The sequence below is a fragment of the Anolis carolinensis genome, chromosome 4 (assembly GCF_035594765.1).
Source record: "Anolis carolinensis isolate JA03-04 chromosome 4, rAnoCar3.1.pri, whole genome shotgun sequence".
NCBI lineage: Eukaryota > Metazoa > Chordata > Lepidosauria > Squamata > Dactyloidae > Anolis > Anolis carolinensis.
The window spans coordinates 156353416-156376239 of NC_085844.1; the positions used below are offsets into that span (position 1 = coordinate 156353416).

At 45.5% G+C, this 22824-nt stretch overlaps 1 protein-coding gene across 4 annotated transcripts in view; it reads left to right on the plus strand.

Moving 5' to 3' along the window:
• The first annotated feature begins 18088 nt into the window (after positions 1–18088).
• The window catches only part of lpar3 (lysophosphatidic acid receptor 3), a 48136-nt gene continuing 43400 nt past the window's right edge, over positions 18089–22824 (plus strand). For 3 of the 4 annotated variants that reach the window (XM_062978075.1, XM_062978076.1, XM_062978074.1), the window contains exon 1: positions 18089–18395. The gene's annotated coding sequence lies outside the window, so the exon portion shown is untranslated. The remainder of the gene's footprint in view (positions 18396–22824) is intronic. The other variant, XM_062978073.1, reaches the window with a different exon arrangement.

Consider the following 22824-nt stretch of genomic DNA (forward strand, 5'->3'; position numbering starts at 1 on the left):
TTCACAAAGATATTGATTTTCTTCTCAAAACTTATGAAATGTAGAAGTTTGAAGCTAAACTAAGCACCATGTTAAAAATCGGGTGGGAGCAAATGTTTTGGTTTTGTATTTTGATGTCAAATGAGTATCATAATCCAACAAACTGTTGATTAACATAGGAAAACTTGTGCATTTTCAACACCACACTGGTATAATCTGGTATTTTTTTGCATTATTTGGTTTCTTCAACCATTCCAAGTTCTCATTCTAGTATAAAGCTGATTGCGGTTTGTTTTGGTATCACTTTTAAGAGTGAAAGAAAAATAGGAACTAGCCTGTTAGATGAAATAGATTTTTATTCTAGATTTTCCAATAGAAGAGTTGAGAGGTTTATATTGAGAAAAGTAGGAAGCCTCCTGTTTTTATTTACTTGAAGGTACTATTACTGAGTTTATTGGGGTATCATTTCACGTGTGTACATGTAGGACTAACTTTAAACCTGATAAGGGAGGTAGGCATCTTATTGCGAGGATTTAAATGTCTAGTTTTTGGGAAAGTCTGAAAAATTGGTACCCAAAATATTGCCTAAGCCAGGGGTTGTCAAATTTTTCAGCCATGGAGCCCTTTTTGAAGCAAAAGTTTTTCATGGAGCCTGAAGAAATGTCTATATATTATATTATATATAATGCATATATATCAGGCATGGGCTGGTGCAGTGGTAGATAGATTGAGAGTGTTTATGTGAACTAATTCACAAAGATATATATATATATATATATATATATATATATATATATATATATATAATGAAGAACAATTTTAACCAACATAAACTTAACAGTATTTCAGTGGATGACCCCTGGGCCATTCAGTCCAACTCCCTTCTGCCATGCAGGAAAAACACAGCTGAACACCCCCATCAGATGGCCATCCAGCCTTTGTAGTAGTAGTAGTAGTAGTAGTAATATTAATATGTGGGGTGCCCATGGAGCCCCTAAACACCTTTCGCAGAGCCCCAAGGGCTCCCCAGAGCACAGTTTGAAAACTGCTGGTCTACTCTATTAAGATAAATTGATCCAGTAGCTAGGAGTACTGTATATTAATATGTCTGTACCACTATAATTTAGTTGTAAAATAATTTCGTGTGCATTGTAAGAGAAACAACATACAAACCCATTGACGTCCAAGAAATCCATGAACTCATGGCTGATTTGTAGCTACTAGCTTGAGTTCTCATATAAATTTAATTGGTTTACTAGCAACTGAATTTAGCCTGATGATGATAAACTCTTCAGCTATCCTAGTCTGTCGGGAGACTAGTATGGCATAAGCCAAGATGAATAACTTGTCCCATCGACTTTTGGATATGCACAGACAGCCTCAAAACTTAGTAAATAATGCACAGAATGCCATAATTTCTCCAGAAAGTCATGGAGATTATGCTCGAGAAATGGAAGAGCAGTGTCTCAAATTATAAGCAATAACTTATTCTAGAGTAGAGGGTAGAGAACAAGCTCCCATGATTATTGAACATTAGCCATGGTGTTTCAGACCAATAAGAGTTGTATCTGAAGGACCCCATGTTCCCTGCTCTTGCCCAAAAGAGATGGTTGGGTCCACAGGCTTCCTTTAGTGAACTATAGCAGAATTACAACTTCAACCTATAAATTCATTGCAGGCTTACAGCATAGATTCTTATTATTAGATACCAGCACATATTTTTCTTGATAGCTTTCATGGCAAGCAAAACATGGAGTCAGCCACCATGCTCTTAGAGCTAACTTATGAAACATCAAGATATTCTGATGGCAGTCTTGCCTATGATTTTGTCCTAGATGTGTGCATTTAAAGGCTCTGGTTGGGGAACCTTAACCCAGATGTGCTTTAAAAAAAATCTGCCTAAACCCAAACATTCCGAGTGTGCACAAACTCTACATCAGCAAGGAAGTATGTGTCTGTGTTGTTTTCTGTTGCTACATCTTTTGGACAATATAGACAATATATTAATAGAAACAGCCTGTTTTCTCCTGATGAGGTTTTGCTTCTGATCATTAAAGCCATCTTTACTTTAATGTTGTAAATGAATACCACCTGCCATAGAATTCGGAATGTAGATTCTGGAGTCAGGTTTTTGTTTTTTTTTTCATTTTCCCTATGCTTTCATTCCAGCAGATTTTCTTTTGCTAGATTCCCCCCCGCCTCCTATTTTTGCTGAAAGCTTTTTTATTGGACTAACAGCAGAAAAAATGATACATGATCTGTGCTAGCCTAATGGCAGAAAAACTATGTTCAAGTAAAAAGGCATAAACCGTAAGAGTTAAGAATTTCCAGTTACTGATCCTGCATAATATGGCTGATCATTTATCTTTCATATTTGGAAAGATAAATGTGGTCATCTGTAGCCACATTTTGGATTACTGTGCACTGCATAGAGAGTAGCTACATCATCCACAAAGGATAGTATTCGTTCTATTTTACAGATATTCATTGTTACTTATTTATCATGTCAGAAGCAAATTGAGAACACAGTTATAATGTATAGAAATACCAAAAAGTTAAAAACTTGGCATTATACTAAATTTCCTTTGACCAGAAACTGGCCACTTGGAGTGCCTCTGGTGTCGCTGTAAGAAGGTCCTCCATTGTGTTTGTGACTGGGCTCACACTGCATTGCAGTAAGTGATCTGTGGTTTGCTCTTCTCCACACTCGCATGTTGCAGATTCCACCTTATAGCCCCATTTTTAAGGTTAGCTCTGCATCTTGTGGTGCAAGGTGCAGTCTGTTCAGCACCTTCCAAGTTGCCCAATCTTCTCTGTGCCCAGTGGGGAGTTTCTCATCTGGTATCGGCCACTGATTAAGGTTCCAGGTTTTCACCTGTCACTCTCACTTGCTGAGGTGTTCCTGCGAGTATCTCTGTAGATCAGTGGTTCTCAACTTGTGGGTCCCCAGATGCTTTGGCCTTCGACTCCCAGAAATCCTAATGGCTAGTAAACTAGCTGGGATATCTGGGAGTTGTAGACCAAACCACCTGGGGACCCACAGGTTGAGAAACACTGCTGTAGATCTTAAGAAGCTATTTCAGGATTTAAGGCCTTGGTTTGCTAGCTGATATCCGAACAGAGGATGGGCTGGAGATGTCAGTGCCTTGGTCCTTTCATTATTTGCTGCCTCTTCCCGATGGGTGTCAGGTGGTGCAATACCTGCAAAACAATATAATTTCTCCAGTGGTGTAGCACGTAGACATCCTGTGATAATGCAGCATGTCTCATTAAGAGCCACATCCACTGTTTTAACATGGTGAAATGTATTCCACACTGGATATGCATAGTCAGCAGCAGAATAGCAAAGCACAAGGGCAGATGTCTTCACTGTTTCTGGTTGTGATCCCCAGGTTGTGCTGGACAGCTTTCATACAATATTATTTCTAGCATCCACTTTTTGCTTGACATTCAAGCAGTGCTTCTTATAAATCAGAGCACGGTCCAGAGTAACTCAAAGGTACAAGGTGTTTGAAAAAGAACTCCCTAGTTTTAAGTATAAACACATTAAAACTAGGGAGTTCTTTTTCAAACACCCTGTATTTTGGTGTGCTGTAATGCTCCAGTGGCATTCCTTCCAAGGTAATCCTCAAAGCTTGAGATGCTTGTCTGTTTTTAAGATGAAAAACACATGTCTGCATTTTAGATGGATTAGGAATCAGTTGGTTTTCACTTTAATAGGCACCTAAAGCTTCAAAGAGCTTCTGTTCAACCATTTCAAAGCTCCCTGCTTGACCGGTGATGGCATGATCATCAGTATAGATGAAACTCTGTCCCTTCTGGCCGTGGCTGATCATTTGTGTAAATGTTAAACATTGATGGAGCAAGTATGCTCCCCTGAGGCAGGCTGTTCTTCTGTTTTCGCCATATGCTTCTTTGACGCTGGAACTCAACAAAAAAGCAACTGTTTTGTAGCAAATTTTCTATAAAATGGGTAAGGTGGTAATCCTTTGTGATATTATACATTTTTTTCAGGAAAAGGCAACGATTTACAGTATCATAATGTCAGGATCTCCAATCCTTGACATCTCTGCTCAGCGGACAAAGAACAGATGCCAGCCATAAAGCAGGCCGGCCATAAAACATCAATGACCCTCTGGTATGTGAGAGTCCCTATATATGTGGCACAAAAGAAGGTTCTGGTATTCAGTACAATAAAACTTGTTGGAGTCTACCCGCGTGTGTCTTGGTGCTTTCTTTGGGAGACGGACCCACAGCACAACTGGGAGAAGAGAACCCGACAATTTGTACTGAATCACCTACTTTCTCTAGCTCCTACCTACAGCAACATGGAGGGAGGAGAGAGAGAGAACCAATTGGAATATTCCCGGGGAGAAGAAGCAAGCGCCGACGGAGAAACGAGGGAGGAACCCCTCAGCCTCTCGGAGGAAGCAAGCTCCGATGGAGGGGAGAGGGAAGAATCCCACACCCCCGTGGACGCAGCCACTTCCCCCCCAACCGTGGCCACGCAATGGAGGGTCACGCCAGCGGGGCCGGAGAGGCCGCACAGAGCCGAGCCATCCACCGCCTGGGAGCTTGGCAACCCCCACCCGACGGAGAGTCAAGGATTGCAGGAGATGAGGCAAGAAATAGCACAACTGCGGGAGATGGTCCATTCCCTGGTCCTGGCACAACAGCAGGGCAGCCCCAGGGGGCAGAACGCCAGCTCCGTCCTCCCAGCGGCCGCTCCTTCCCCTCCGGTAACCTCCCCCGGCCTCTCCGCAGCAGCCCCTTCCCCCTACAGACAAAGGACTGGGAGAGAGGGGGGGCAGCGAGGCCGGCACTACAAAGAGGAGAGGAAGTTGCAAGTCACCTTTGATGGGGACCCAGAGAAACTGCCTTTCTTTTTGATGAGAGTGGCTACCTTCATGAGCAAGTGGGAAGGCTCTTTTGAAAGCGAAATGGACAAGGTCCAACATGTGGCCGACCACTTCGAAGGAGCAGCCTCTGAATGGCTCCTGGCGCTGTACGACATGAGGGCACCGGAGCTCAACAACTTGGATGCCTTCATGGGGGCACTGAGATCCCGCTTTGAAGACCGCCTGCGCAAGCAAAAAGCCAGGGCGAAACTCAGGAGCCTGAAGCAAGGCGCCCGCTCCGTTCAGGACTTTGCCTTGGAATTCAGAAGGCTGGCCTCCTTGCTACCTGAGTGGAACGAAGCCTATAGGATTGAAGTGTTCAAGGAGGGCTTGAGGCCAGACCTGGTGGAATGGGTGCTGGCCAGGGAGAACCCGGGCACCCTGGACAGATGGGTGGAAGCGGCTGGCGAGGGGGAGGTGCTGAAGGAGGAAATCAAAAACTTCCGCCAAAAGCAAACCCCCTCAGCCGGAAGCACTGCGGGCAGAAGCCATGCCCCTTCGAAGAACAGGGACAGGCTTGATCTGGCTGAGAAGGATCGGAGGTGGAAGATGGGCCTGTGCCTACGGTGTGGAGGTGAGGGGCATTTGGCCACCTCCTGCCCAGGAGGCGGGAAGAAACCTGCAGGACGCAGGACAGGAGAAGGCCAGCCCAAGGCCAACCTCAACCCAGGGAAGAAGACCAGTGCAACAGCACTGGCAGCAAAGCAGCAGAAACGGCCGGAGACCCCCTGCGACGGACCCCAAGATGCCTCCTCTGGCAGCGAACAGCTCTCGGGAAACGAGGTTTGCCTGGATTAAAGCGCGCCGGCATCCAGGCAGAAGGAAGGAGGCGCGCTGGAGCAGCAGAGACTGGCAGTGAATCCTCCCCGCCCCAGGCAGCACGGAAGCGACGCTCCAAGACCGTGGTGAGTGGCACAGAATCCCCCTTCTGGCTGAAGGTGCAGCTGGGCAAAAGAGGGACTGGAACAGACTCGCCCATGCGGGCAATCCTGGACTCAGGCTGCACAAAATCCATAATAAAGCCTGAGGTCGCGCTTGGGATGGGGTTGGCCAAAGTGAAGCTTCGCTCACCAATAACCTTTGTGCAGATGGATGGGAGCGAAATGAAAGGGGGGCTCTGTAAATACAGGACTGAACAAGTATTGTTGCGGGTGGGAGACCATTGGGAGGCCATCCAGTTCATAATTGCGCCCACGGCCCGCTACAAATTGGTCCTAGGCTTGGATTGGCTGAAACGACACAACCCCATGGTGAAATGGAGGGAGGGGGACATCAGTTTCACAGACCCGGCATGCAGGGACCACTTACGGGACCTGGAGGCAAGCGAGAGGGGAGGGGCCGATGAGGGATGCAGCACACTCACTCTCTGCCCACCAGAGGGGGGGGGGGGAGAGGGGGCTCTGAAGACCCAGAGCAGATGGCAGGAAGCGCTGAGTCAAAGAACAACACACACACCGCAACAGGAGAACACGAAGGGGGGAGGGAAGACCCCAAGCAAATGGCACAAGGCGCAGCCCAGGAAGGGGGGCCTAAGAGTAACACAAACACCTCAACAGGAGAACAGGAAGGGGGGAGGGAAGACCCAGAGCAAATGGCAGGAAGCACAGCCCAGGTCGGGGGGCCAAAGAGGAACACAAACACCTCAACTGGAGAACAGGAAGGGGGGAGGGAAGACCCCGGGCACATGGCAGGAAGCCCAGCTCACCCACTGGCGGGAGGGGGCAACACACCCACCTCTCAAACACTGGGGGACGAGGCAGGGTGCCCCCGGATACCAGCAGAATATGCAGACTTAGCAGAGGTCTTTGATGACAAGGAGAGTGACAAACTCCCTCCCCATCGAGATACAGACTGTGCTATTGAGATCTTGCCCAACTCCCCCATGCCCAAACAAAGAACCTACCCCATGACTCCCAAAGAAAGGGTTGCACTGAAAGAATTCCTAGACAAGAACTTGGCCAGGGGCTTTATCCGCCCTTCCATGTCACCCTTGGGTGCGCCAGTCTTTTTCAGGGAAAAGAAAGATCACTCACTGAGGCTGGTCACCGATTATAGACACCTAAATGCAATCAGCGCCACACAATCATATCCCCTCCCTTTGATTAAAGACATGCTGGCGCAACTTAGCGCCGGTAAGATCTTTACCAAACTGGACCTGAAGGAAGCTTTTCATCGTGTGAGAATTCGAGCAGGGGACGAATATAAGACAGCCATAAACACTGTCTATGGAAAGTACGAATTTTTAGTTTTGAATTTTGGTTTAAAATCCGGATCTGCAGTCTTCCAAAATCTCATTAATGAAGTGCTCAGGGAACACCTAGGTAAAGGTGTCCTCTGTTATTTGGATGATGTCCTCATCATTTCTAATGACCTTGAATCTCATGTCCCCCTAGTACGACAAGTACTAAAAAAAACTGCTGGCCAACCAATTGTATGTCAAGCTGCCCAAGTGTGCATTCCACCAAGACAAACTAGACTACTTGGGTTACCGCATCTCCAGCCAGGGCATTGAGATGGACCCCAGCAAAGTGCAGGCAGTACTGGGCTGGGAGCCCCCCAGGACACGGAGGCACCTACAAAGCTTCCTGGGATTTGCAAATTTCTACAGGCAATTCATACCCAACTTTGCCCAGGTAGCCCTGCCCCTCACTGACATGCTCAAAACGAAGAAAAAGGGAGGGGGAGCTCAATCAGACGCCAAGCCCAAACCAAGCGCAAAACTGCCCTGGAACAGGGAGGCCCAGGAGGCCTTTGAAATGCTAAAATCTCTCATGAGTTCAGAGCCGATCCTGAAACACCCAGACACCCAACACCCCTTTGTCATACAAGTAGATGCCAGTGACGCAGCCACGGGGGCAGTGTTACTCCAGAAGGATGACAAGGGCATGTTGCGCCCCTGTAGTTACCTCTCCCGGAAGTTCAACACAACAGAGTCACACTGGCCCATCTGGGAAAAGGAAGCTGCCGCAGTCAAATTTGCCTTAGAAGCCTGGAGGCACCTTTTGGAAGAAGCCCCTCACAAATTTGTAGTGTACACGGATCACAGAAACCTAGAAGCACTCCAAACACCACGCAAAATGACCCCAAAGCAACTGAGGTGGGCCAAATTCTTTGCCCGATTTGACTTTGAGCTAAAGTACCTGCCTGGAAAGGAAAACTTCCTAGCGGACGCCTTATCCAGGCTGCCGCAGTACCATGCAGATAAACAACACACAATGGGGACAATCTTTTCCAACACCCAGCTGGGAATGGGGGGGACAATCTTTTCCAACACCCAGCTGGGAATGGGGGTGGTCACGAGGAGCAAGGCGAAGAAAGAGGGGACAGGACCAGAGGCCACCCCTCCCCCAGAGAAGGACATCAGGGACCCCTGGATCAGGGAACACTATCAGGAATTAGATTATAAGGACGGGGTGTGGCTGAAAGGCAGCAGAACGTATGTCCCCGAGGACCAAAGGAAACTGGTCCTTCACGATCATCATGACAACAAAACAGCGGGGCACTTTGGATTTGTAAAAACCCTGCATTTAGTGCGGAGGAAATATTGGCGGCCTCTTATGAGAAAGGATGTGAAGGCGTATGTTCACCAATGCCCAGTCTGTGCCACAGTGAAAGGGGGAGGGGGCAAACCATCAGGGCTCCTCAGGCCCCTAGAAACCCCAGCAGCCCCCTGGGAACACATCAGCATGGATTTCATTGTAGACCTGCCCCCCAGCAATGGGAAGACCGTGATTTGGGTAGTAGTAGACCTCTTCTCCAAGCAGGCACACTTCATCCCATGCAGGAGCATGCCCAATGCAGAGCAATTGGCGCATTTGTTCATTGAACACTGCTATAAGCACCATGGGGCTCCCTCGAAAGTCATTTCGGACCGGGGCTCCGTATTTGTGTCCAGATTTTGGAAAGCGTTCCTACGCCAATTAGGGGCCAAGCAAGCCCTCAGCACGGCATACCACCCCCAGACTGACGGGCAAACAGAGAGGGTCAACCAGGTGCTGGAACAATACCTGAGATGTTACACCAACTACAAACAGGATAATTGGTCAAAGTTTTTGGCTTATGCCCAGGTGGCCTACAACAATTCGGTACATTCCAGCACAGGGCACTCCCCATTCGAGATAGTTTACGGCCGTAACCTCCGCACGTTGCCAACCCCAGAGGTCATCCAGTCTGACCCAGTCCCCTTTGCAGAATGGATGGCAAGAATCAAGGACGCATGGCCTGTCACACAGGCTCTTGACGAGGCCAAGGCAGCTTACAAACACCAAGCGGACAAACACAGGAGACCAGATTGGGACCTCAAGCCAGGGCAACAGGTCTACCTCTCCACCAAATACCTCAAGGGAAGGCAGCCAACCAAGAAGTTGGCAGCCAAATACATTGGCCCCTTCGCGGTCAAAAGACTAGTGAATGAAGTCACCGCAGAACTAGAACTCCCCCAGTCCTACAGGATGATTCACCCCGTTTTCCACTTCAGTCTCCTCAAACCAGCTCCCGAGAGCTCCCAGTGGCACCCAGCCAAGCCCCCGCCCCCGCCCATCATGATAGGGGGCAACCAACACTATGAGGTGGCAGAAATATTAGACTCCAGAGTCAGGAAAAACACTCTCCAATATTTCGTCAGGTGGAAGCATTTCCCCCTCAGTGAATCAGAATGGGTCAGGGATTCTGACATAAATGCACCCACACTCATCAAGAGGTTTCACGCTCAAAACCCACACAAACCTCCACACGAGGGGGGAGGATGGGTTTTGGGGGGGGCGTGATGTCAGGATCTCCAATCCTTGACATCTCTGCTCAGCGGACAAAGAACAGATGCCAGCCATAAAGCAGGCCGGCCATAAAACATCAATGACCCTCTGGTATGTGAGAGTCCCTATATATGTGGCACAAAAGAAGGTTCTGGTATTCAGTACAATAAAACTTGTTGGAGTCTACCCGCGTGTGTCTTGGTGCTTTCTTTGGGAGACGGACCCACAGCACAACTGGGAGAAGAGAACCCGACACATAAGCTGATGACAGGTCTATGAAGGCAGCTCCTTCATAGACCTTTCAAAACAATTTTCTATGTGCTGAGTCAGGTTCAGCACTTGTGGTATCCTGGTGATAATGCCAAACTGTTTTATTCTGCCATGCATTATCCTCCCATCTATTTCCAGAACTGGCTTTTGATTTTGTTTTGAGTTAAATTGTAATAGCAGTGTTGATTTTTGTTTCGTAAAATGGTCAGGAATTTGTGGGCTCTTTAGCTGGCTCTTTAGAGCCCCTCCTTCAGTATTTGCCTGTCTTGTGTTTCTGCTTTTCTGTGAGCATCTACACTGTAGAGTTAATACTGTCAATGCGACTTTAGCTGCCATGGCTCAATGCAATGGAATACTGGTAGTTATAGTTTGGCCATGCACCAACACTCTTTGGTAGAGACGGCTAAAGCCTTGTATAACAGTCAAGAAATCTGAAGAAGAGCAACTAAGACTTGAAAGAGCAACTATGAAGGAACTAGGCAAGATCCTCAAGTGTAAAGATATATCACTCAATGCTAAAGTTAGGATAGTCCACTATACTCTCATATTTTAAGCCTGGTCTCTCCCTAGAAGCAAGGATAACTTAACTGAAACTATCCCAATTTGGACATATGAAGAGATATGCCTTACTAGAAAAGCATATGTCTGGTAAAGTAGAAAGCAGTAGGAAAAATGGCAAAATCATGTTATAGATAGGTAATCTTACTCAGGAAAGCCACATCCCTGAGTCTGGAAGATCTGAGCAAGGCTGTTGAGGATAGGGTAACTTGAAAGTCTCTTATTCATGGGGTCGGCATATATTAAAATCAACTTGACAGAAGCTAACAGCAATAATGCTGTTTAATAGGAGATGATGGTAATGGTGATGGTGATGATTGTTGCTGTTGTTGGTAGTATTCATTTTATTCATATTCCTATTAGTGTACCTAGCCAATATAGCCAATGATGATAGAAGTTATAGTTCAAAACCACCTAGTGAGCAACATTTCCACTCTTTGCTCTATGGTTTATTTTACAAAGGAAGGTCTCTGATTCTTCAGTGCTGTGTGGAGCAATTTTTAAACAGAAAATACACAATTAAGCTGACTTTGAAGAGTGGAGCCAAACATTCCCAGTCAAGCTCATGTTCATAAATTCAGCTGCTCCAAGTGACCTATATGTGACTTCTCTTTCTTTTTTCCCTTGAAATTTTTACTCAGGACAATTATATTATATATGGCATGCTGAACAAACCTTGGCAATGGATCTTTCTTCTCAGACTCTTCATCTTAGCAACTGAAAAGGTTTTGCATTGTCATTTATGTCCAATAGATTGGTTATGTTCCAAGATGCACCATCTTTTTGTGGGATACTGATTTAAAGTTTAAAGCAGATTCTGAATGTTCATATCTTCAATATTTCCATTAGGTAGATGTCTGGGTTGTCTTTTAAAACAATTTCTTAACAAGATATAAAGCAAACATGGGATTCATGCAGTTCTCCAGATGTTGGACCGCAACTGCTGGAATTTATTGTTCCACTTATTTACTGAATTTATATCTCGCCTTTCTCTCTGACAGGGATCCAAGGCAGTCAGGGTGAGTTGAAACCCTACAACTTCTAGAGGATCCAAGGCATTCTTATCTCTGCAGTAGATAAAAAGACATGTTCACACAGTCTAGCACCTGAACACAGTTAAGTTACGTACTAGCCCTGTTCTACCCCCACGCTATCTTAACTACTTGGAAGTTGAACTGGCTACACAGGGAACAGATCGGAAACTATATAGTTGAATCAAACAAAAATATATCAACTGACAAGAATTTTAGACTTTCTCTCCTTTTGAGTCTTATGAGGAGTCTTTATGAGCAGAGGGAAAGTCTTTGAGAGATACACACAATTCTGGTCAAATTGAGGCTCTTGAATCTTTGATTCTTCTTCTTGTCTCTTTCTTGTATGATGTTCAACTGTCTCTAAGATGATCTCAATATTTAACTCTGACTGGACTTGAAAGAGCTCTGGCTGGAAATGCTATTTTGTAGACCTTCCTCTCCCTTAACTAGGGGTAAACAGTGAAGGTCTTCATGGGACACAAGCCTGATTCCATGTCTAAAAAGTATAAGACAAGATTGTTGCTATGGTCTGTGCATGAGGTTATATTTTCAAAACACAGCACTAAAGAACTCTGTTATAGTTTTGGCCTACGAACTGCTGCTCTTTGCAATGAACCAGGTGTGCTAGAATCATAAAATCATCAAGTTGGAAGAGACCACAAGGACCATCCAACTCATTGCCATTCAGGAAAACACAGTTGAAGCACTCCTAACAAATGGTCACCCAGCCTCTGCTTAAAAACCTCTTGATGAGAATCCGCCATGCTCTGAAGCCGCATATTCTACTGTTGAACAGCTTGTTCAGAAAATTCTTCTTAATGTTCAGGTAAAATCTCTTTCCCTGCCATTTGAATCCACTGCACCGTGTTCTTGTTTCTAGAGCAGCAAAAAACATGCCTGCCCCCTCCTCAATGTGGCATCCTTTCAAATATTGAAACGTGGCTATTGTCCCCTCTTACTCTTCTTTTATACTAGCTAAACACCCCTAGCTCCCAAATTGCTCCTCATAGGACTTGGCCTCCAGAAGACACAGTAGACAAGTTTGTTTAATCACATATTATACAACATAATCAATAATGCAGTCAGTTGATAGAGTCCTCTGTAGAAAATACCAGGCTAAGTTAGAGGGCACAGGACAAGCCATGGGGCAAACCCAGCTCAGTCCTCTAACAGATGAAAGTGGCCAAAGGGGTTGGGAGGAATTATCGGGGATTTCTATGGCTCTCTCCTTGAACCTGATGACTGAACCAATTGCTTCACTTAACCAGTGATCAGCCTGTCCTGGTACCTAACCTGCTTACTGTCAGCAAGGGGAGGGACTGGATTGTCAGCCTCCAAAAGATGGTGCAAACCTCAGGAGAAAAGTCTGTCCCCTTCTGGGTTTAGCCAATTAAAGACAAATTAATTTGGGTACAACAGGGACACAGAAGTAAGGTTGAGAGAGACATTCCCTACAAACACCACACTTTATGAAACACATCATTTTGAGGAAGATGAGAGGAAAAGTTTATGGTGTGATACAGACGTATCTGAGATAATTGTGAAGAAAAAAATTGATATTGGAAATGTTGAATGTGGAAGAGATAATTTCCATAACCCACTGGCTGGCCACACATGTAGGGAAATGGGAACACGATGCCGATGTTTATTTCTTAAGTTACTTTATAACTCTTTAGAGAACTCAGTAGTGAATTTGCATAAATAGCTGAGGTAGGACAGGGTACAAAAGAGACCATTTGGTCCCTGTCACTGATGGCCTAACACAGTATTTATTGTAAAACCAGGCACATGATTATCTTCACCGAAATGCTCAATATTCTGACAATTTCTTCCAGCACCAGCTAATTGAGTTTTGGGAAAGCAATGGCAAAGCCTCAACTTGATCTGATTGTATTTGCTACTTATTGGCAGGATTAATGCTTCAGATTCTGTGGGAGCTGGAAATGAAGGCTTTCCTGAAAATGCTGTTAGGCTCTTAGTGAAGAGAAGAAAACTGAGCAGCATGCTACAAAAAGGCCCAGTGTCAGCTTTTTAAGTTTTGTGATGGCAAAAAAAAATTGAGAGGCTGTCTGGTGCTACCATCAGCTATTGCCTCTGTCTGTGACAAGTACCAGAGAGAGACACCTCATAATGGAGACAGGCATCAATACCATCCCTTACCAAGTGTTCTCAGAAGGAACATTCATTTCCCTTCTTTTATTGAGTCTCTATGGAAATAATGGTTAATTTACCCCAAGAGGAAGAGAAACGGAGAAGAACTAAGAACACAGAAATTGCTTAAGAGTGGGAAGTGTAACTAACAAATTACCGAGAAAGAAGAGGAGAGCTAATTGCATGGGTAATATGAGAAAAAAGACCAAAACAAAAAAGGGGGGCAGGATGGGCTAGGGCCAGTCTCTAGCTCGGTCAAGACACAATCAAGTGATGAAAAGGTGCCTTAAAGTTAACAAATGCTTTTCTCAATTATTGCTGCCCAATATTGTCCTTATTATTGTCCTTATGACCTTTTTTTTTTTTGCCTGGGAGAGGCAGCAGATGTCCTGAACTTCAAACATTTTAGTAATGGTGCCTGGGATCCAAAGACAGGTTTTGTCATATGAGGCAGATGATCCAACAAATATCCCTCCCCAACAATTTGTTTTTCTTTTCTAGAAAATATTGGGGGGGGGGGGGGCACTATGTTGGCCATGCATCACAATGAAACAAAATCCAAAATCCACAGAATAATACCTATATTGGCCAAATAAAGGTGTCACTGTTCAGTGGATTTTGTATTTAGTTGTATTTTCCTTTTCTGACATGCAAAATGTTCTACTTCAGGTAGGCATCTCACCCTACCTAACGGAAGGGCTGGCCCTGCACCTGAACCTGGTGTTATTCAACCTCTTTCCAAATGATTTGGATGGATCAGGCTTAAAAATGACCATTACAAATTTGAGAGTGGAATAGTGTGTCCATTTCTTGGTACCTCAGTTCAAGAGGATATTGACAATCTGGAAGGTGTATAGTAGAAAGTGACCAAGATGTTTCAGAGTCTGGAAATAAAGCTGTAAGGAGCAGCTTAGGGAACAAAATATACTGAGCTTGGAGAAAAGAGGTCTAAAGGATGGCATGATTCCCTTCTAGAAATACCCAATGGGCTGTCACATAGAAGGTAAAGCAAGCTTGTTTCCTGCCTCTCCAGAGATTTGAACATGGATGCCAACAAAAAAGACATTCATAAGGCATAAATTATGTACTGTAAGAATCGTTCAACAGTCAAATGGACTGCCTTGAGATGGTGAACTATTCTTGGTAGTTTTTAGTCAAAGGTTGGATGGCTATCTTTCAGGAGTACTTTAGTTGTGTATTCCTGCATGACAATGGTTCATTCCAACATTAAAATTCTGCAATTGGAGCTTTATGCTAGAGCAAACTAAAATCTCTAGAGGTTGAACTGGAACAAACCTCATATTTGCCTATTCATGAATATGCTGGCTAAGTCTAGTGGGACCTGTAGTCCCGGATCTGCAAGGCTATGCTTTATACACTTCTGATATAGAGATATTTCTGCTTCTTGTTGTTTACCTTCCTTAATAATGACTATTCAAGACTGTTCTGCCTCTGCTTATGGATGTTCTTTACAACACCGACTTAACTTTTTGACAATGTAATGTATACCTTATGACAGAACCTTCCAAGAGATTTCTGACCAGCAGGACTGGGACAGAATTTGAAAAGTACATTTGTGATATTTATTATTTCATTTATTTATTTACTTTATTTTGTAGCCCACATTTACTAAATATATGGACTCAAGGTCTTGAAATACACACATCAACTGTTGATTTTGCTTACTCTTTTACATAACTTTGAGATACTCTGTTTGAAGATGTGTTGAATAAAAATAAAATTGTTGGAGGAGAAGGAGGAGGGGGAAGAGGAGAGGGAAGGGCTGGAGGAAGAGGTGAAGGAAGAGAAGAAGAAGAGAGGGAAGATAAGAGGAAAAGCTGGAGGAGGAGAAGGAAGAGAAGAAGAAGAAGGAAAGAGGAGGGGTAATAGGAAGAGGAGAAAGTGGAGGAGGAGGAGAAAAGAAGGAAAGAGGAGGGTAAGAGGAGGGGAGGATGAGAAGGAAGAGGAAGAAGAGAGAAGAAGAACGAAAGAAGAGAAACAGGAGAAGGTGGTGGAGGAGAGATAAGAAGAAGGAAAGAGGAGGGGGTATGGGAAGGAAGAGGAGGAAAAAGAGAAGGTGGTAGAAAAAGTGGAGGAAGAGAAAGATGGGGACAAATAACAGGAAGGGGAGAAGGTGGAGGAGAAGGAAGAAAATATGGAAGAAAGAGGGGGGAGAAGAACAAGGAAGTGGAGGAGGAAGAATAAGAGGAAGAGGAGAAAGTGGAGAAAAACGGAGGAGGAGGAGAAAAGCAGAAGAAGAGCAGAAGAAAGAAAGCAAGAAGAGGGGAAGAGGAGGTGGAAGAAAAGGAGGAAGAGGAGGTGGAGGAAGAGGAGAAGAAAGAGTAAGAGGAGGAAGAGTAAGAGGAGAAGGCAGACCTCTTCTCTGCTTTCCTTTCCTTGGCAAACAGAATACATTTCTGAGATGCTGTGTGTTTTCTGTATGGCCATATTCCAGAAGCATTCTCTCCTGACGTTTCGTCACATCTATGGCAGGCATCCTCAGAGGTTGTGACATATTGGAAACTAAGCAAGTGGGGTTTATATACTCGTATTTGTGGAAGGTCCAGGGTGAGAGAAAGAACTCTTGTCTGTGGGAGGCCAGTGTGAATGTTTCAATTGGCCACCTTGATTCGCATTGAATGGCCTTGTAGCTGTAAAGCCTGGCTGATTCCTGTCTGGAGGAATCCTTTGTTGGGAGGCAGAGGCGGTTCAACCACCAGGCCAACTAGGCAGTTGCCTGTGGCGCCATCTTGTTGGGGGTGCCATCGAGGCAACTCCTGTCTCCTGCGGCCTGCCTCCGCAAGGTATTGAACTGCTTTTTCTGTTGATTTGTTGTAAAACATGATGTTTTAGTGCTTAATTTGTAAAATCTTAATGTAATTTGATGTTTAATAGGCTTTTCCTTAATCCCTCCTTATTATCAAACATTTTCGCTTATCCAACGCTTTTATTTTTCAGTGATTGGTTTGGAGGGGGGGGGGGGGGCGGCCCATATTCTGTTCGCCTACACTTGAAAAATACCTAGGGCCGGCTCTGTTGGGAGGTGTTAAATGGCCCTGATTGTTTCCCCCAGGCAGGAGGAAGCCAGGCTTTGAAGCTGCAAGGCTATTCAATGCTAATCATAGAATCATAGAATAGTAGAGTTGGAAGAGACCTCATGGGCCATTCAGTCCAACCCCCTGCTAAGAAGCAGGAAATCGCATTCAAAGCACCCCCGACAGATGGCCATCCAGCCAAGGTGATTCATTGCATCATTCGCACTTGCCTCAAACAGACAGGAGTTCTTTATCCTAACCTGGACTTTCCACAGATATAGAAACCCCACTTGCCTAGTTTCCAAGAGTCCTCACCACCTCTGGGGATGCCTGACATAGATGTGGGTGAAATGTCAGGAGAGAATGTTTCTGGAACATGGTCATAGGTAAAGGTTTCCCCTGTTCAACTCTGGGGGTTGGTGCTCATCTCAAGAGCCAGCGTTGTCTGTAGACACCTTCAAGGTCATGTGGCCGGCATGACTGCATGGAATGCTGTACCTATTCATCTATTCACATTTGGACATTTTGAACAGCTAGGTTGGCAGAAGCTGGGGCTAACAGCGGGAGCTCATCCCACTCCCAACTGCCTCAGCAGTTTAACCTGGGGCCTACAGCCTACATGGCCATACAACCCGGAAACTCAGAGTGATTTCGGTCATTTTTTTTTCTGTGTCAGCAGCAACTTGAGAAACTGCAAGTTGCTTCTGGTGTGAGAGAATTGGCCGTCTGCAAGGATGTTGCCCAGGATGTTTTTGTTGTTTTTACCATCCTTGTAAAAAAAAAAAAAACAGGATGTTTTTACCATCCTTGTGGAGCCCTTGATGGCGTAGTGGACTAAAGCCTCCTGAATTGAAGGTTGGATTGCTGACCTGAAAGCTGCCAGGTTCGAATCCCGCCCAGGGAGAGTGCGGATGAGCTCCCTCTATCAGCCCCAGCTCCATGCGGGGACATGAGAGAAGCCTTCCACAAGGATGGTAAAAACATTAAAACATCTGGGCGTCCCCTGGGCAACATCCTTGCAGACGGCCAATTCTCTCACTCCAGAAGCGACTCAAGTTGCCCCTGAAAAAAAAAACATCCTTGTGGGAGGTTTCTCTCATGTCCCCGCATGGAGCTGGAGCTGATAGAGGGAGCTCATCCATGCTCCGCCTGGGTCGGATTCGAACCGGCAATCTTCAGGTCATCAGTCCTGCCGGCACAAGGGTTTAATCCACTGCGCCATCGGGGGCTACATGAAAGTCTCCGACAACACACAGAATACATTCCTATTCAAGCCGATTTTGAATTGGCAATTCCTCCGAAGGGGAAAATGGGGCTGCGTGCGATGTTTTGATGCCTTTGACCTGGGCTCGGACTTGGCTTCTCCTTCGGGAGAACGGGGAGGGGGAGGAGGGCAGGTGAAGCAAGAGGCCCCCTCGCCGCCGCCGCCTCCGCCGCTTTGCCCCAATCCGGAGCCGGAGAGGGGAGGCGAGGGCGGCTTTAAAACCCGGCGCTTTTGCGGGCGGAGAGCAGTCGGGCCCAAAGAGCGCCTGGCCGAAGGAGGGCGCCCGGGTCCTTCAGGGTCTCCGTGGGCGTCTTCCTCCCTCCTCCCTCCCTTCCTTCCCGGGGAGCTTCGGGAGGCGGCCGTCCCTCGTCCACGCCTTGCCCGCAGGAGCGGAGTCCCAGCTCGGAGGGAAGGAGGCATGTGGCGAGGAGGAGACTGAGGGCCCGGCTGCCTTGGTGAGTCGTTGGGGCGCAAGGGGCAGGGAGGGAGGAGGGAGGGAGGCAGGTTGCTTGCTACCACTGCAACTGCCAGGGCGCAAGGCTAGGCAAGGAGGAGAAAAGTTCACGTTCGGCAAGTCTTTCGCCTCCTCTGCCAAAGGATCCCATAGCATTGAACCATGTCAGTTCAAGTGCTGCTGCCTAACGCATATAGTCTCTCCTCACCTTACCAAGGCCTTTCGCCTTCTCTGTATGGCCCTGTTCCAGAAGCATTCTCTCCTGATGCTTCGCCCACATCAATAGCAGGCATCCACAGAGGTTGTGAGGTCTGTTGGAAACTAGGCAAGTGGGGTTTATATATCTGTGGAAAGTCCAGGGTGGGAGAAAGAACTCTTATCTGTTTGAGCCAAGTGTGAATGTTGCAGCTGGCAACCTTGATTAGCATTGAATAGCCCTGCAGCTTCAAAGCCTGGCTGCTTCCTGCCTGGGGGTATAGGATTGCACCCAGGAATTTTGGAGAGTGGTTCTAACAATAGTAATATTAATATAAATGCAGGACACTGATGTAACATTTTGGGCTGCTTCACTGGATAGAACAGGCTGGGATCATTGATACAATTCACGTAACAGCAAATCCCATTGCAGTTGGCCACCTTAATTAGCACTGAATAGCCTTGCAGGCTCAAAGTCTGCCTGGGGGAATCCTGTGTTGGGAGGTGTTAACTGGCCTCACCAAACTATAACTCCCAGGATTGTGCAGCTTGAAAGCCCTGGCATTGAAAGTGTGTCAAACTGTCCTGCTAATAGCGGGAGCTCACTCTGCTCCCCTTTCAGTCAGCAGGTTCAGCAGCTCAGTGGTTTAATCCGCTGCGCCACTGGGGCCTCCATATGAGTCTATACTGACACATAATCTGGGAGAAACAGATAATCTGGGGTCATATCCTGGGATATAAGGCAGCGTATAAGGCTCTCCTTCTGGGGGAGGACTGGGTCCACGGAATCTCATATTCCCCACTTCAGAGGGTTTAGCTATTGCTAATTTGTGGAGGAAATATTATGGATACTTCCAGCCCCTTAGGTATTTTGTCCCCCAGGGAAATTTCCCTTCATCCTCCCAATGAGCGGAGTAAGAGACAGAAAATTGTTCACACTGAATTCATTCATTTTTAGTTGTATTTATTCTCGTCCTGCTCTTCTTCCAGGACTGGGACCCAACACAATTCATGCCTTAAAACCTTTACAATTTAAAAACCTACAAAATGTAAATATTAAAACAGAATTCAATGTTGCCCTTATTAAAACAATTACATTAAGTAACACAATTTTTGTTCCTGGGCTATCAGTGTCATTTCCTAATTGGTTCTATCATGAAAGCATGGAAAAAGTTTATTAAACTGCAAAAACAATGTTTTTGCAAGATACTCTGCAGCACATTTTGCTATAGTTTTTCAATGAATATCTCAGAGTCTTGACCAATTCAACATAGTTTCTGGCAGCCACAAAAACAAAGTTTCTGGAGTATAACAATTACTTTCAAAGCAAGTATTACACAAGTGAACAGGAATGACACTTTCAAACCAGGAACAGACATTTTTTTTCAAATTTTGTTACATAGTATTGTCGAAGCCTTTCACAGCCAGAATCACTGGGTTGCTGTGAGTTTTCCAAGCTGTATGGCCATGTTCCAGAAGCATTCTTTCCTGACGTTTCACTCACATCTATGGCAGGCATCCTCAGAGGTTGTGAGGTCTGTTGGAAACTAGGCAAGTGGAGTTTATATATCTGTGGAAGCTCCAGGGTGGGAGAAAGAACTGTTGTCTGCCTGAGGCAAGTGGGAATGAACATGAACACCCTGAACATGCCACAGGTATATAAACCCCACTTACCTAGTTTCCAACACCTCACAAGGTGATTAATTGCAACATTTGCACTTGCCTCAAACAGAAAGGAGTTCTTTCTCCTAACCTGGACTTTCCACAGATATATAAACCACACTTGCCTAGTTTCCAAGAGACCTCACAACCTCTGAGGATGCCTGCCTTAGATGTGGGTGAAACATCAGGAGAGAATGCTTCTGAAACTGGCCATATAGCCCGGAAAACTCAAAGCAACTCGGTGATTCTGGCCATGAAAGCCAGAATGGAACATAGTTTGTGGCAACTACAAAAGCAAAGTTTCTGGAGTATAACAATTACTTTTAAAGCAAGTATCACACAATTGAACAGGAATAACACTTTCAAATCAGGAACAGACATTTTAATTTTTTTTTACATATTGTTATCAAAACAAGTAAAACACATATGAGATTAAAACTAACCCCATGCAGAAATTGTTTGTATTCCTTGTATACCTTTGCCTGTCACCTTTCTTTTAAGTGTCTGAACAGAATGGCATTTGCAAAAGCTCAGCTCAACTTTTAAATATTTGCAATGCTAGACATTTGGTGACCTAGGACCCCCGGTGGCACAGCGTGTTAAAGTGCTGAGCTGCTGAACTTGCAGACCGAAAGGTTGCAGGTTTTAATCCGGGGAGCAGAGTGAGTGCCTGCTGTTAACTCCCGCTTCTGCCAACCTAGCAGTTTGAAAACATGCAAATGTGAGTAGATCAATAGGTACCACTCCGGTGGGAAGGTAACGGCGCTCCATGCAGTCGTGCCTGCCACATGACCTTGGAGGTGTCTATGGACAACGCTGGCTCTTTGGCTTAGAAATGGAGATGATCACCAACCCCCAGAGTCGGACACGACTGGAGTTAACATCAGGAGAAACCTTTACCTTTAGACATTTGGAGAATGAAGGGAAATCTCAAGGAGGGCAGACGTTTTGGGGAGCAGTGCTTCTTTTTACCCTCTTATAGATGCTGCTAACTCCCTAAAGAATGGATGTATGAAGAGGCAAAGTTTTCTTGCTCACTCTATCCAGGTGACATTCTGTGTACAGAATTGGTCCTATGATACAAACCGAAGCAGTTCCCTCAGGCTATAGATTTTAAAAAATAGCAAGAGTTTAGTTGGTTAATTTATCGGCTGTACATATTTTTCCGATCAGGAAAGGGGAGAGACAATGTTTGCGGGATTTTTAAGGCTCCAAATAACTTTTCTGGTCTAGGATAGATTGTAGACCATCATTCAGGAGATGCTGGTCTTGACAGCATAATTTGCTACAAAATGCCAACAGTGCTGTGGCGTGTTCTGCCTTTCCTGCTGCCCTGCCAAAGAAAGAGGACCACAGAAGCAAATGAACTTTTTAGACGAGAGACGACAAACAGGCCTGTGGGATCAGCAGCCTTGATAGAGAAGCAGGGCAAGGAAAGAGCTATGCAGAAGATGCCTCCCTGGTTGCCTCTCTTTCTCTGGGTGTCATGTGGGATTCTGGGATTTGGTCCCCACCACTCAGGAAAGTATGAAAGAACAAGCTGAAATAGCTGCTAGTGGATAGATTGTTGAACTAAAAGTTAGGAAGACTTGATTCAAATGTTCAGTTTCGCAATGGAGACCTTAGGCTGATTGAGTGGTTGTCGTGAGGATAGACATATAGACAACGACTGCATTGGCTTCTTTGGAAGATGACAAAAGGATGGTGCATAAGTGTTGTTCTTGTGTGCCTTCCAATAATTTCTGATTTATGGTGGAACCTGTTATGGGGTTTCCTCTGCAAGATATTTTGCAAGGAGGCTTGTCATTCTACTTTTCTGAGACTGACTTACATAAGATCACCCAGTAACTTTCCATGCCCAAGTTGTGACCCCAACCCTGGTCTCCATATTTCATTGCTCAATCCACACTGGCTCTCAGTATAACAATATAACACTTCCTGAAAATCAGAGCTGTTTGATAGTGGAATATGTTGCTTCAAATGGTAGTGAAGTCTCTTCTCTGGAGGTTTTTAAGCAGTGGCTGGATGGCTATCTGCCAGAAGTGCTTTGATTCAGTTTTCCTGCATGGCAGGGGGTTGGACTGGATGGCCTTTGTGGTCTCTTCCAACTCTGTAATTTTTTATTCTATGACCATAAACCAACCTTTCATTGGCAGTATTCTTTGCAGGGGGAGAGAGTTTGTTGTATGCTGCTGCTTCCTGTTTTCAGGTGCTGTTTCTGGCCACCCAACTGTTTCCATAGAACTCAGAAAGGCAGACTTTCAAGAAGCTGTGCTTGCTTAAGATAAAATATAGCCTTCAGAGGAAGAGTTTCAAGGGTCAGTCGCCTCTATTTGTATGCTGATAGCGTTTGGCTATTGCTCATCCATTTGTTGTTGTTGTTGTATCCCACTAGGGCACAGAAGAGGTTTAGTTCTTAATGTAGGAATAAATCACTTTGGGGGAACCTTTAATTCTAATTTCTATTCCATTATTTCATGGAGCATTGCCAGCTCTCTTAATTCTCTGGGTGCTTCCTTTGGATAAAGTTATTTGTCCAATTGGCTTTGGCTTTTTTGATCAGTTGTTTAGAG